The 16,572-nt window shown below is 41.1% G+C and overlaps 1 long non-coding RNA gene across 1 annotated transcript; it reads right to left on the bottom strand.

Annotated features, from left to right (window-relative positions):
* Window positions 1–505: 505 nt before the first annotated feature.
* LOC137625041 (uncharacterized) lies at window positions 506–15,048 on the bottom strand. The gene is made up of 3 exons (XR_011040814.1): window positions 14,991–15,048; window positions 4,246–4,358; window positions 506–645 (listed from the first exon to the last, which is right to left on the bottom strand). It is a non-coding gene; the product is annotated as an uncharacterized lncRNA (long non-coding RNA).
* Between the last annotated feature and the right edge of the window lie 1,524 nt (window positions 15,049–16,572).

Genomic DNA, 16,572 nt, shown 5'->3' on the forward strand with positions numbered 1-16,572 from the left:
ACCACACACTTTATTTCTATCACACCACTGGCCCCTACAATAAGGACATAGGGTGTGAGGGTCCGTATCGACCACCGACATATACGTGCCTCAAGGGCGGTCGGGTAATCCAGGACATTTTCCCATTGCAGAGGCCATCTTCACGCACACCTGTCGAAGGAAAAGCAAAAAGCATTAACAATGGCTGTCAAAGAAGGCGAGGGTGACAGCGGACATATCCGACTACCACCCGAGCCGAGAGCAAAGTGAGCTCAAGCACAGGTGTGTGTGTGCGCGCGTGCGTGCGGGGGGGGGGAGCTACCCTCCCTACCCCTCGCTAACTAGCGGTGGGGTAGTAAACCCTCATTAAAATTCTAATGCCTCCTCATTTCAGCTACGCCAAAAGTAATTACCCATATTAAATAGCGTGGTTTGTATTTCACTTACGGAACAAATTACAACAAACATTCACTGGTAAATGCAAGTTAGGAAGTCCTGCAGATTAACAATTTATACACAGGAAAAACCCCAACACAAAGATGTTATACTCTACTTGCCAAGACATTGCAATCATTCTGCATCTTGTCCAGAGTTTAATTTCTGAAGGAATTACCAATGGAAGGTAAAAACCATTCAAATTGGCCGATCATAGTTGACTGGGAGGTCCTGAAAGAAAATTGAAAACCATAAAAATTACGTAAAAATAAAAACAACAGAAAACAGGTCATCCTCCATGAACTTCTGTACAGTACAACAAAATAAAAATTCTCCAGACAATAGATTTCAACTAAAATTATTTCGGAAATTAATACAGTACTTTTAATAATAAAATTATGGTACAGTACTGTATTTATTTCTATACTTACCTAACATTAACGCTGCTTGTCTCTCAAAGCTAGTTAAATGTCAACATCTACCTCAAAAATCAGGAATTTTAAAGGCACTGTAATTTGTATTCCTAACTATACAACCCTGGTTCCTTCAATGCCAGGATGCCAGAAAAATCGAAATCATTCAAACCTTCAAGATTATGATTTTGGCCAATGCTGGAAAGTTGGTTGTTAAAAATTTATAACGAGCTGTCACTAGTTACTGCCAGCTCACTGAATAGCCATTTTGACAGTCCTCATGGAACAAGCTATCCTCCCTACCCCTCGCTCACTAGCGGTGGGGTAGTAAACCCTCGTTAAAATTCTAACGGCTCGTCATTTCAGCTACGCAGAAAGTAATTACCCATATTAAATAGCGTGGTTTGTATTTCAGTTACGGAACAAATTACAACTAACATTCACTGGTAAATGCAAGTTAGGAAATCCTGCAGATTAACAATTTATACACAGGAAAAACCCCAACACAAAGATCTGGTGAGCGCTGGCACGCTTTAACAGGAGCAATTTCTGTCGATGAGCGCTTGCGCACAGGTGATCGTTGGCGCGCAGGAGAGACCTAGCGCGCAAGGGATGTATGCACTAACTTGTGCATACGCCCTTGATGCCCCAAAGGGACCGTTGCCTGTTTTACAAAAGGATGCGTTGGCGCCCACAGCGCGTCAGCAGGTCTAGCGGGTGGAAGGTTGGCGTGCCCTTTGTAAGGACGACCTTCCACCGAAGGAGATCGCGAACGATCTGCAGAGAGGTCCAGGGTTGTAGCTGGGAGAGTTGGAGAACGACAGCGGGGTTCCTCTGCGGCGGACTGCGGTGACGATGAACCGAAGAGGCGCCTTCTAACACCCTTGTGAGGTGAAGGAAGGCCTCTACGGCGAAGAGGAAGGCAGGCTTTACGCCTTATACGCCCTCTGGGGCCGTGGGGTAGTCCTACAAAGAGGAGTCTCGCCCCCGGGGGAGGAGGAGGAGCTGCCTCGCTATGGGAGGCAACTCGCTCTCCCAAACCCCGAGATCGGGCAACAGAACTATGGCCTACGCTCCCACTCGACAGTTTCTCGGAAGAAACCGATTGAGTGGGAGCTTCGGAGGAGGTTTGGGCCACGGAAGAAGAGCCCTTGAGATTTTCTCCTTTCAAAGAAACATTCAAAGGAGAAATATCCCGTCTGGATTTCTTCTTCCGGAGCCGAGAAAACCTCTCCCACTGGGAGGTATACCACTTCCTACACTCACCACACACTTTATTTCTATCACACCACTGGCCCCTACAATAAGGACATAGGGTGCGAGGGTCCGTATCGACCACCGACATATACGTGCCACAAGGGCGGTCGGTAATCCAGGACACTTTCCCATTGCAGAGGTCAACTTCATGCACACCTGTCAAAAGGAAAAGCAAAAAGCATCAACAATGGCTGTCAAAGAAGGCGAGGGTGACAGCGGACATATTCGACTACCACCCGAGCCGAGAGCAAAGTGAGCTCAAGCACAGGTGTGTGTGTGTGTGTGTGTGTGTGTGTGTGTGTGTGTGTGTGTGTGTGTGTGTGTGTGTGTGTGTGTGGAGCTACCCTCCCTACCCCTCGCTCACTAGCGCTGGGTAGTAAACCCTCGTTAAAATTCTAATGACTCGTCATTTCAGCTACGCCGTAAGTAATTACCCATATTAAATAGCGTGGTTTGCATTTCAGTTACGGAACAAATTACAACTAACATTCACTGGTAAATGCAAGTTAGGAAATCCTGCAGATTAACAATTTATACACAGGAAAAACCCCACCACAAAGATCTGGAGAGCGCTGGCGCGCTTTAACAGGAGCAATTTCTGTCGATGAGCGCTTGCGCACAGGTGATCGTTGGCCCGCAGGAGAGACCTGGTGCGTAAGGGATGTATGCACTAACTTGTGCATACGCCCTTGATGCCCCGAAGGGACCGTTGCCCGTTTTACAACGGGATGCGTTGGCGCCCACAGCGCGTCACCAGGTCTGGCGGGTGGAAGGTTGGCGTGCCCTTTGTAAGGATGACCTTCCACCGAAGGAGATCACGAACGATCTGCAGAGAGGTCCAGGGTTGTAGCTGGGTGAGTCGGAGAACGATGGCGGGGTTCCTCTGCGGCGGGCTGCGGTGACGATGAACCGAAGAGGCGCCTCCTAACACCCTTGTGAGGTGAAGGAAGGCCTCTACGGCGAAGAGGAAGGCGGGCTTTACGCCTTATAGGCACTCTGGGGCCGTGGGGCAGTCCTCCGAAGAGGAGTCTCTGTGAGTGAACTCCGCCGAGGAGGAAAATCACCGGCAGGAGAGACCGTTAGACTTAGTTCCTCCCTCGAAGGATGTTCAGAGGGGGGAACTGAGCCTTCAGCTACATCAGAATCATCACGAGCAGAGGTTTGATATAACTCATCGGAAGCCTCTGCCACGACAACGTCGATGAAAGACAGAGGATGAACCTCTGCTAAAGTCGGCGATTGTTTGACAGCTGCCCCCAACCTGATCATGTCAAACAAGGCTTCCTTGGAGGGCGAACCCTCAACCCCCAAGGAAGCCCAAACCTGAAAATATTTAAATCCTCCCCCGGGGGGAGGAGGAGGAGCGCCTCGCTATGGGAGGCAACTCCCTCTCCCAAATCCCGAGATCGGGCAACAGAATTATGGCCTACGCTCCCACTCGACAGTTTCTCGGAAGAAACCGATCGAGTGGGAGCTTCAGAGGAGGTTTGGGCCATGGAAGAAGAGCCCTTGGGATTTTCTCCTTTCAAAGAAACATTCGAAGGAGAAATATCCCGTCTGGACTACTTCTTCCGGCGCCGAGAAAACCTTTCCCACTGGGAGGTAGACCACTTCCTACACTCACTACACACTTTATTTCTATCACACCACTGGCCCCTACAATAAGGACATAGGGTGCGAGGGTCCGTATCGACCACCGACATATACGTGCCACAAGGGCGGTCGGGTAATCCAGGACACTTTCCCATTGCAGAGGCCAACTTCACGCACACCTGTCAAAAGGAAAAGCAAAAAGTATCAACAATGACTGTCAAAGAAGGCGAGGGTGACAGCGGACATGTTCGACTACCACCCCAGCCGAGAGCAAAGTGAGCTCAAGCACAGGTGTGTGTGTGTGTGTGTGTGTGTGTGTGCGAGGGGGGGGAGCTACCCTCCCTACACCTCGCTCACTAGCGCTGGGGTAGTAAACCCTCGTTAAAATTCTAATGCCTCGTCATTTCAGCTATGCCGAAAGTAATTACCCATATTAAATAGCGTTGTTTGTATTTCAGTTACGGAACAAATTACAGCTAACATTCACTGGTAAATGCAAGTTAGGAAATCCTGCAGATTAACAATTTATACACAGGAAAAACCCCAACACAAAGATGTTATACTGTACTTGCCAAGACATTGCAATCATTCTGCATCTTGTCCAGAGTTTAATTTCTGAAGGAATTACCAATGGAAGGTAAAAACCATTCGAATTGGCCGATCATAGTTGACTGGGAGGTCCTGAAAGAAATTGAAAACCATAACTAACAATAATGCTGCTTGTCTCTCAAAGCTAGTTAAATGTCAACATCTACATCAAAAATCAGGAATTTTAAAGGCACTGTAATTTGTATTCCTAACTACAACCCTGGTTCCTTCGATGCCAGGATGCCAGAAAAATCGAAATCAATCAAACCTTCAAGATTATGATTTTGGCCAATGCTGGAAAGTTTGTTGTTAAAAATTTATAACGAGCTGTCAGTAACTCAATAGCCCATTGATGAAGGGATTATCTAAATGGAAGACAGCCTGTGAATAGTGGTTTTCGCACGCCCTTGTTAATACACGACACCTACAAGGTGTTCGCGCAAGGGTTGTAACCTCTGCATTCCATGCTTTTATCTTTTTCTAGTATATTTGGAAGATTTATATTAGAAAAGGTACAAAGAAGGACTTTTCACCGGGCGTCACAGACCTCTTCCCAGAAATAGATTTTTCCTTCGTCAAAATCCCTTTTTGACAGTCCTCATGGAACAAAGACGTTTACTCCAATCCACTTCTTTCAATTCAGTATCAGGGGATAGGGTTAGTTTCCTATCATTGATAAGCTGTCACAGAAGAACTATACCTTCAAAGGGTAGAGTACTGTGTCTATAATATAAGGCTCAGTAAGTTGATGGGTTCACATTACTAACCATCCTCTCCATCATCAGGAGGACGGGGGAAAAGCACTTCTATCTTAAAATTATGAGAATACAGTATTTGGTATGGAGTTTTACTTACATTAACCCTTTTACCCCCAAGGCTCTTTGGAAATTTCCAACCCTTAACCCCCAAAGGGGTTATTTTTTTCCCAGCACATTTTGCAGTATATTTTTTTTTAAATTGCTCTAACAGCCTTAATTTTTGTCATGGAGAGGTCAAGTTGGTCTCATTCTCTTGGAAAATGCCTGAATTTTTTCAAAATATTATAAAAAATATGAAAAAAAAAATTTATAGCATTTTTTTGCAAGGACGTACCGGTACGTCCATGGGGGTAAAGGGATGGGTTTTGTGAAACGTACCAGTACGTCCTTTGGGGGTAAAAGGGTTAAAGTGTGTTCCAGCAACGCTGCAGTTCAACCACTGTACCCCAAGGGAAGGAAAGAATAAAATAAGCCAGAGATTCTTACAATCACCAAGATGGATAATGTAACTAATTATCTTGTACAAGATGCTTCTTGTACTTTGAAGGAGCTAGGTATGCCAGACAACCAGCTGAGCAAGTTAAGCAATCTAAAAATGGATTTTGACGAAGGAAAAATCTATTTCTGGGGAGAGACCTGTGATGTCCGGTGAAAAGAGTCCTTCTTTACACTTTTCTGATATAAATCTTCCAAATATACCAGAGAAAGATAAAAGCATGGAATGCAGAGGTTACTACCCTCGCGCGAGCACCTCGTGGGTGTCGTGTATACATCAGGGGCGTATGAAAACCACTATTCACAGGCTGTCTTCCATTTAGATAATTCCTTCATCAAAGGGAAGGGCCGTAACAAAGGCCCCAGAAACCACACTTGTACCACGCCTCGTCACCAAACACGAGCGCCCTCTAGGTCATACAATCTTAACTATACTCAATATTCTACAGTATTACCAAGAGGCCATTTTCATCAATAAACTTCATCATATATCTCAAGTTAATTTGTATTTTTCCTACCGATACAAACCCGAGTGATTTAATAAGAGTATGATTTTAGCATGGCTATAACTCGGCTGTTAAAATTCTAAAGAGGTGTGTGAACAATTACTGACAAATGGCAGGGAAGCCCTGTCTACTCTCTCGCACAACGATATGCCACTTTGACCTTTACATAGGGTTGTGGGGTGGTCGAGACGGGAAATGAAACCTAAAGAACTCAAGAAAGTTATTGGATCCTTTGACTGGCCAGATAATACTACACTGAACCCTCCTCTATGGGTACGGATCATTTTCCTTTTGCCTACACATACACCAAATAGTCTGACCTATTCTTTACATATTCTCCTCTGTCCTCATACACCTGACAACACTGAGATTACTAAAATATTCCTCGCTGAAGGGGTTAACTATTGCAATGTAATTGTTCAGTGGCTACTTTCCTCTTGGTAGGGGGTAAAAGAGAGACTTTAACTATAGCAAGCAGCTTTTCTAGGAGGACGACACTCCAAAATCAAATCATTGCTCTCTAGTTTTGGATAGTGTCATAGCCTCTGTACCATGGTCTTTCACTGTCTTGGGGTAGAGTTCTCTTGCTCGAGGGTACACTCGCGCACTCTATTCTATCTTATTCCTCTTCCTCATTTTTATTAAAGCTTTTATAGTTTATTCATGAAATATTTATTTTAATCTTGTTACTATTCTTAGAATATTTCAATTTTTAATTATTTTCCTTGTAGTTTCCTTATTTCTTTTCCTCACTGGGCTATTTTCAATATTGGAACCCTTGGGCTTATAGCATTCTATTTTTCCAACTAGGTTAACTTAGCATGTAACGATAAGGAAAAATACCAATTATTTTTTAAATTTTGTGTTTGTTCTAACACAAATACAGATCCTCATCCTTTGACAGGAGACTCATCATAAGGACTTTGAAAGGTAAAAGGGGGGGGGGGAGGCACACTCTTTTATGGACCAAAGAAATTGGAAGAATATGTTGAAGGATCCTTACAGCAACCCAAAATAGGGACAAGCTTGTAAAGAATGAAGAAGGGTAGTGGGGGATTATCTCTTACAACCTTTAACTTGTAGAGAAGATACCCAAGAGTTAAGTTAAGTTTAAGTTTCCTTTTGTGAACAGATGGTCCCCAGAGAATCTTATCATAGCAAGGAAAGTACTGTCAATATCCAGCCAATGTAAAGTAACGGGTTCTACACATAAACCATCCTCCCTATCGTAAGGATGATGGCGAGAGATATCATTCGAGACATAACAGTCCTCGAGATGGAAGCTTACCTGCATCAAATTTCCATTCAAGCAAATAACAGGACAACTGCTGTAACCCAGTGAGGGAAAGGAAGAGGTAATAAGGGCCAGGCACTACTTCTTATCCTAGTCAACATCACGACTGTTATCTTAGGAGATGCTTCTTGTCCCGTAAGGTGCTAGGTACGCTTACATGACCTGCTGAGCAGCTACCACTGGACCCAGAGAAACCATGTCATGAAACTTGTGGGTAAATTCTGCAGGTATTGAACTGTAAAGAATGTCTGCTGTTCAGAGACTCCGGCCTCAAATACTGATGACAATAACAGGTTTTTACTAAAAGCGAGCACCGTGTTAATTCCTCAAGACTTCCTGGGGTCATACTGGAGCTCAATTATCACAATTCTATGCTTGGGCATATGCCCTTTTGATGGTTTCCCAAAGCCAGAAGAAATGGCCTTATTTGAGATCTTCTTTTAGTCCTACCAGCACTAATTGAGACATTCTGAATAGGCAGCCTAAAGGATTGGATTCTCTTCAGGTAGCGTCTAAGCACCCACAAACCACGAGGGACAAAATATTAATTATCAGGACTGTCAATTGCATCTAGAAGAAATGAATAAGCACTCAAACTTGGTTTCCTCTACAACAAGGTTCTGTGTCTTCTTCAAAAACTCTGGGACAATGGTAAATGGAGATCTTTGTCCACCCTTCATAACGCAATACAAGACAAATACCACGACAAGAAAAAAAGTGTCTTTAGAGTGAAGTCCTTATTCTACACTTCTTGTAATGGTCCATGGGGAAATCTTTAAAAAGGATATAAGGACTCTAGCTATATCCCAAGCATGTGGTCCTAGTTCCCTATGTGGGCAAGATTGCTCGAAACTCATCAGCATGGACAATTCCCCAATGAGGAAAGGTCTAAGTCCTTCAGTCAGAACTTCTGGCTCAAGGCTTAGCGACAGTTTTCCACCTCTACGACTGAAAAGAGCTTCTACCACCAAAGGTTAGATGAGAAAATTTGAACTCAATTCCAGAGACTCCGACCAGAGAGTTACCCCCTCTACAGCACTAATCACCAAAAAAAAAAAAAAAAGAAAAAAATGCCTCTTTTTGCTTGATAAGCTGCTGCAGAGGATTCACGGAGACATCCAGACACCACCTTTGTTCGTGTTTTGTAAACTGCTTTCCTCTCAAGGGAGATTCTGTATAGCTTCCATCCATGAAGCGACAGGGGTGTCAGTGAGAGCCATGGAATCTGCATGCATGGGGGAACTTTAGACCCGATCAACAGGTCTGGGTACCATTCTGCTTGCGGCCACTTACGAGTCACCAGGGTCATCCTGAAATCTGGGGTTATAAGTCTTCTGTTTATTACCCCCGGAATCAGGTAAAACAGCAGAAAAACATAAGCGTCAAGTCCAAAACACAAGTGTTGGATAACAGTAAACAGGATGACTATTATTGAGCTTTGTGGAATACAGCTCTATTGAATGAACCCCCACAAAGTCAGCAACTCCATTTCTACAAGAGAATAACGCAACAACTCCCCTCCTATCACTTGAGCCTGGCAACTGCACTTTACAGTGATTATAGTATTTTCTTTCTGTCTGGAATAAATCTTGCTGTCAGCTTCACCCAGTTGTCCAGCAGTCAGGAACGCATGTACGTTTTGCCAACTAACAAAGGAGCTGTAGTGTCATGCCTCTTTGAACAGATACATACTGAGTGAAGGGCAGTGCAGTTATTTTTGTGATACGCATATCTTTGGCACCTATTAGTCTATTCATCTATCAAGACTGCAATGTTTTGCTTTTGTGCCTACTTTTTCTATGTTAGACAATACATAATTGCCTGTTGACTTAGGACACTACAGTGTTGGTGTTGTTGTTCATGAACACCATCATGTGATCTCTCTGCTGATGCTAAAAAAACTCCCAGGCCAGGATCACTGACTTCATTTCTAACAGTGATATGAAATCATCTTTCTTCCTCAAACCAACACCAGAGGTGATCTCGTTCCTCAGGTGGGCACCCCATCTTTCCCTTGATGTGTCTGTGAAGAGCAACATCTCTAGAAAGGAAAACTCTGGGGGAGTTCGCTTGAATAGATTCTCATCCCTTAGCCACAATGCTAGATCTTCCCTCACTTCTTGGTTGACTAGAGCTGCATCTTCAGGTACCATTGGAAGGAATGCGGATGATGTTGCCTGTAAGGTAGAAGCTTCTGCAGGTACAGTACTGCCTTTCTTTGAGGTGTGAGCCTGAAAAAGAGGAAACAGCAGGTGAAAGCCTCCTTCCCTCCGAGGGCATCAGGTAACATGGGACCTGAAGAGAATCTATTCCATTCTCAAGGGGCTGAAGACATTCCCTACTAGGAACTCTTTGATTCTTGAGGGGAGAGGGGGAACACAAGGTTCACAGCAATTCACTCAAGCACAATCTATAATTATTGCTGGAAGAAACTTCACTGCGTGATCAAAAACAGCAATGGCTTTGCAAGCGAGGAGCACCCAGAAGAGTAACCAGGCAGTTAAGAGCACACCTCCAGTAGTCCGGGAGGTGTATTGGATAGAAGGGCACACCTCCAGTAGTCAGGGAGGTCTACTGGATAGAAGAACTCATCTACAGTCGTCAGGGAGACCTATTGGATAGAAGAACTCATCTACAGTCGTCCGGGAGACCTATTGGATAGAAGAACATGCCTCCAACAGTCAAAAAGGTCTACTGGATAGAAGGATACGCCTCCCATAGTCAGGGAGGTCTAGTGGATAAAACTGCAGGTCAGAATCATAAGATAATGCCAGAGAGCTCACACATTAGGAGGCATACTCATCTTCTAAAAGACAATTCCAAATCACACCCTATCCTGGACGATCATGTCTTGGGTCCTATGGGGAGTCTAGGTAACATTGTTCGATGAGGTGAAGCACATGTGGGCGATGCATGTAAAGGTGAGGTACATCTGGGTGGAGAGCAAAGAGTTGAGGCACTTTGTGTGATGCGCAAAGTGATGAGGCGTGTATAGGTAGTGCACGAGGTGCTAAGAAGCATCTGGATGTGGGCGAGGCATGCGTGCAGTAAGCCACTTGTTCCAAACCCCTAACATGCTGAGAGTGCATCTCTGGAGTAGCACCTTACTACAGCCTCAGGAGAGGAGGGATTATCTAGTGGAGACAGGCGAGTTAATCCACGCTCAAGCTCTGGTGTGAGCTCAGCCATGCCTGCATGTGTTATTAGACAAGTTGTTCACCAACTCAGGGATCTCCGTCAGAATGCGCATCTCAATTACAGGCAGCATGGCCGTTCATGAAGGAGAGTAGGAGGGCATGCTAACGCTAAGCATGTCTTGTCCCTAAGTGGGGAGAGTGCCCTAAGAGAGGCAGGCAAAATGCCATAGAATCAAATAAAGCTCTGTCACTTGGCAAGTGCACCAAGTGCCAGCATATGTTTACCAATACTAAACGTAATGTTGTATCAGGAGTACCCTGAGCATCTCACAGGGTTTCCATAACTAATCGGAAAAGGACATGCAGAAGAGGCAATGCATTTATAAGTAAACAATGATTCAGAGTCCCAATTCAGCACACTCAGAGATATATTGCTCGCTAGTATGTGCACCAAACCAAAGGAAACTCCACTGGTGAAGGAGAACTTGTTCCTCCTGATATAGTCTTCTTTCAAACTCTTTAGGACAATCAGGGAGTCTGTCTCAAGAACACAGTCATAAAACAACGAGGATTATTCCCCTTCAAATGTATCAAGTCCATAAGCAGTGGTGGCTCGTGGCTAAAATTTTAATATTGAGTAAAAAGAAATAAACAGATGAGAAAATTTATTCAGAAACTATTTAGAATTTTAAAAGAAAATAAAAAAATTTTTACTCCTTAATCTCTGCATGACAATTAAGGAATTTTGTCTCCATTGAAAGCACTGGAAGTGCATTTAGTCTTTCCAAATTCATAGTGCCTCTCAGAAAAGTTTTTGCTTTCAGTATGGAAAAGCAGCGTTCTGCCTCTGTTGTAATCATGGGAGTTGTCAAAAGAACCAAAAATATTGTAAAGGAACCAAAAAAATGAATCAAATAGAATAGTTGGAAGCTGACTAATAATGTAATTCTACACTTTATCACAATCAAAAACATGGTACACCACACACGTGGAATAAATAAGAGCTTTTCCGCCAGCACACCAAGGTTAGCACTGCAGGAACAACAGTTCTCTCTCTCTCTATCCTTCTCAGCTTAGCGTGCAGCTTCCTTTGAGTGCCTGTGCACAACAGCCAAACATCACGCTGCTGTAACTGTAAAGTTCTCAGTATCATACAAACATTTTGTATTTTTTCATAAACTGGAGGATGACTAATGTTATCAAAAGAAAATAGGGGTTGCTGAAGTTCCACAGTGCCTATACAGGAGTTACCACTGTCCAAAAGTTACAGAAAGAAACTTTTCAAAAGCCAAGTTTGCTTAACCGTACACATCCTCATAGCAGGAAAAAAATTTCAAAAACACTAGAGAGATCAAGAGTACCGACGGCTAAAATAAAAGTGGATGCTAACTCCCAGCCGCCAGTAACTACAAGGCACCTGTTTAGGCCTACGCCTCGTTATAAAAGTTTAACAGCCAAGTACTCTAGTACTATTCCTATGTAAAGGACAAGGGTTTGTATTTGTGACGGAACAACTTAGATTTCACAAACAAGACCGGGAACTCCCAATCTTATAGTGATTGGCAAGATTTTAAACAAATTAAAAAAAAATAAATAAAAAATTACTTGCTATTGTCTTGTTACCAATTAGTATTGTTATCATTACTAGCTAAGCTAAACCCTAATAGGAAAAGCCGAATGTTATAAGCCGAAGGGCTCTAACAAGAAAAATAGCCCAGTGAGGAAAAAGAACAAGGAAATAAATATACAAGAGAAGTAATGAAAAATTAAAATATTTTAAGAACAGTAAGAACATTAAATTAGCTATTTCATATATGAATTATAAAATCTTCATAAAATAACAAAAGGAAGAGAAATAAAATAGATAAGTATGCCCGAGTGTACCCTCAAGTAAGAGAACTCTAACTCAAGACAGTAGAGGACCATGGCACAGAGACTATGGCATTACCCAAGATTAGAGAACAATGATTTGATTTTGGAGTGTCCTTCTAGGAAAGCTGCTTACCATTGGTAAAGAGTCTCCTCTATCCTTTCAAAGAGTTAAGTAGCCGCTGAACAATTACAGTGCAGGAGTTAACACCTTGAGCAAAGAACTGTTTGGTAATCCGAGTGTTGTCAGGTATATGAGGTCCGAGGAGAATGTGGAAAGAATAGGCCAGACTATCCGGGATATGTGTAAGCAAAGGAAAAATTAGCCAAAACCAGAGAGAGGGATCCAATGTAGTACAGTCTGGCTAGTCAAAGGACCCAATAACTCTAATGGTAGTAAACTTATCTTATGCTTAAAAAATATTTAATCAACACATGAACCAAATATTAAACCTGTGACCAGTGGACATTTTCCCCAATTGAACTTCAAATTCAAATCCATGATTATCCAAAAGGCAGATCCGTGACTGGTCAAGAGATTACCCGTTAGTGACAGACATCATGAAATGGATACAATCGTCCCCTAAAACCAGTTCACATGATGGGGAGTCTTTGCTACTAGGTAAAGTCCATGGACACAAAAGTATGTACTGTCCATACAGTTAACTCCTCCAGTCGAGCATGCAACAATGAGAAACAGAAGTCATAAACTTTTACATTACATAAAGAGTGTTGCCGATATACCTCAGCTAATGAAGAATTTCTTTCTTGACCAATGATCTCGGGCAAGCAGAGAGATACATAGTCCATGTCTCTTACTCAGTATCAGTGATAACCACAATCCTTTCCTTCCATAGCGAAAGTTTGTCCACCTGGCAATGATATGAAAGTCTTGCGTTGGCAATGCCTGGAGATTTTGGACAACCATATGACCACACATTCTGCTTGATGATCTGTGGACAAAAGCATGAAATCCATCATTGCAAACAACGCTAGCATGTGTTCATGAGCTTTAAAAAAAAAATAAAAATAATAATAATGCATTTTTGTGCTGACACCGATATTGGATTCAATTATTACGGTGACATAAGGTAAAAGTTTCATCCAAACAGCAATTCTGCATAAAACTGCACGGAAGAAACTTATTTGGCAAGAAAAGCCATTCAAATAAAAATGCTCTATCTTATTCATGACTGAAGTGGGAAATGTAACCTTATTAGCTAGTCTATTGTCAAATTATTTCAATGCTAGGATTATTATGCTAAATCCCTATTCTAAACCAGCTAACATGAAATGCAACACAGTTTCCTAAAAATCTAAGGGAAGGCCTTCATGTTTCCCTGTTCGTAATACAGTAATCCATTTCTTAAAAATAATCTTGTTAGAATTCATTAAAATTCTTTAGTGACCAAACTTGCCTAAGGCTACGTGATGTCTTGAATAGCGGAAAACAATAGAGCAGGATCCAACCATGACAAGTGACACTTTTAATTTCTTTTCCTAAGAATACTGAATCACAAAAATATATTTAGCCCAGCACTGGGGGCTACAAGGCCTTTCGGTGCTCAAGTGCAACTTCAGTATACTGAGAACTTACACTATGAAGCGAAACTTGAGACGTAAGGTGGTAGTAACATGGAAGAAAATAAGGTAATATTTGAGTTCCACCCAGCCATTGCTGCTTGCCAGTACATAGGAGCTGAATGTTTTACTTTTTATGCGGGCGAAGTGCGCGCACGTTGGATCAAAAACCATTGAGTGCTCAATGAAATGTAACCAAGACAAAATCTGATGGTTTTTGCTACGCCGTGAATTTGCTTTGCTCGTGAAAACAAGAAAAACATCAAGAACAAGCCCCTATGTACTGGCAAGTGGTAATGAACAGGTGAGACTATCAAAATATTACCGATATTAAATGGGGACAGTGGAAATGTAAAAGGATATGAAGTGCAGCTAGGGGCCGAACAAACACTACAAGACCTTATGAAATGATTGGTCCAGTAATCTGCATTACGTGTCCCAAAAGTACCATTCCGGTAAGAAGTATCGGCTCCTACAGACATCAAACAATTATACCCTTTTGCCCTGCTATTCATTTGGATATGACTAACCTTCATTGTCCGGCCAAATTTTGTATATGTAAACTCCTTTATAACGCTCTTTGCAATAAGGAAACTGTGGTTTAGGTCAGGTTGCATAGAGATACTTTAGGTTAACATATATCCCTTTAATTACCTTGCAACTATAACAACAAGCCAGTCTGGCCTATTCAAAATTACTGTTAGCCGACAGGCTACCATTAGCCATCATGGCCAGCCGTTGGTTATTTTCAACCTAGCCGAGGAATCCAATTTACATTAGATTCAAGGATTTTGCTAATAAGTAACAACAACAGAAGATCTAGAACCAACTCCCATATTATGGCCAACTTCACACATTACCACCTGCTTTTAGCCCAAGTAGAATGTAGAAGCAAACAGTTGGGGTTTCTCGCAAATCTTGGGGCCCTTGCCGGGGAAATACTTTCCTAACAAAATGTTATGTATGATGCACATATCAATAAGCCTAACATGTATGCAGACGGACTAAAATAACGAAGGAAATGCTAACGTTAAGCAAGTAACATAATTATGACGAATAAGACCACAGATAATAAAATACTGTACCTAATTGGACACGAGGAACACGAGCACCACTGGTAAATTTAAAGTGTAAACAATGACTGTGCTACAGTATTGCCAGATCCTGGAAGACAGGATTGAGAATCAAATAAAAAACTATACTCTTGTTTATCAATTACTTCATAAATTTATAATAGATTATTTAAAATAAGTATGGATATTTTTCTCATATTATATATAGTACATATGGACTTATAGCTTCAACAATATTATAGATACATGGTAAGAAACGTTACATGAAAATCGTTCTTATCTGATAGGCAAGGTAAAGGTTTTTGTATAGTAAAATTAATAATTAATTGACATTCAATACAGAGAAAAGTATATTTAACCTAAAGAAGGAAATGATTATGGTTTTAATTTGGCAGACAGATTTCTAGTGGGAAACGAAGCTAAATTAAATTAATCATTACAATAAAAACTAATCCCTTGTATTTTTTAATAATTTATTTAAAATTTTGCAAAACTCTAATATCATATTTAGTTATTTAACATTACATACAATCTCCTCTAGGCTTGTAATTTCAAAAAATTTGTGGACACCCCGATAGTATGGGTACCTGTTGGCAGTAAAAAGAACTATTGCTAAAAAAAGATGATTCTCAGCAGCTGGCAGCCTTATGTTTCTGGTGTGGATATTAAGGGCAAAGTATGCTTAATATAACCATATCAACGTAAGAATTATAATATAGAGAGTACGTTCCATTCAAGTTTTTACAGCAATATATCCAATCATTATAATAACAACTAGTAAAGAAACAAAATTCTGAAAGTTGCTAGCAACTTTTATGTTTCTAGATTAGACATAAATATAACTATAATTTAAACTTTAAAATACTTATTCATATAATATAATTTTAGACGAAATGGAATAAAATTAAATATTATAACATTTAACATTATGTTTTGCATCATTAAAGCTCTTTTTTGAAGTGAAAATATACATTTTAAAGGGGTTTTATTAATTTTGTTTGGCAAAACAAGTGTCAGACTACTTTTAGGTTTTCACAAGGACTATAAAGACCACACAAGATCGCCCTAAAAAGAAACGTTCATTAAAGATATTTTCTAGGTTTTTGCTTTTTTTGGACTTGCATTTATTTTTTATAGGGGAAGCAAGACTTAAATACATCATAATGATAAAAATAGCTTAAATTAAAGTATAAATATTACTGAATTATCACAGAATTTTTAATGTATTTTCATATATAAATCTTAAATTTGTCAAGCATCTATCCCGCATTTGGTAAGGCTTTTATTTCAAATTTAGGCTGATTATCCATTCAAATACATTGGTTCTGCAGGCATCTACTAAGTATTAGAATACCTGTATAATAATTAATATGCAAACTATTTTGTTATGATGAAAATGTTGCTGAAAATTGCATAAATACATAAGCATTTGGATCAATTGGTATGAAAAATAATTTCATAAGTATATATCATTTTGCTTTATATGTCAATAAGTTAATATTTTTTTTCTTTCTGTTTAAACAAAACTAAGAGATAAGTCAAATAAATTAAATTGCTAGTAGCCATTAAAATAGATATTGTCTATATATTAGAA

This window comes from Palaemon carinicauda, chromosome 31 (genome assembly GCF_036898095.1).
Source record: "Palaemon carinicauda isolate YSFRI2023 chromosome 31, ASM3689809v2, whole genome shotgun sequence".
Classification (NCBI taxonomy): Eukaryota; Metazoa; Arthropoda; class Malacostraca; order Decapoda; family Palaemonidae; genus Palaemon; species Palaemon carinicauda.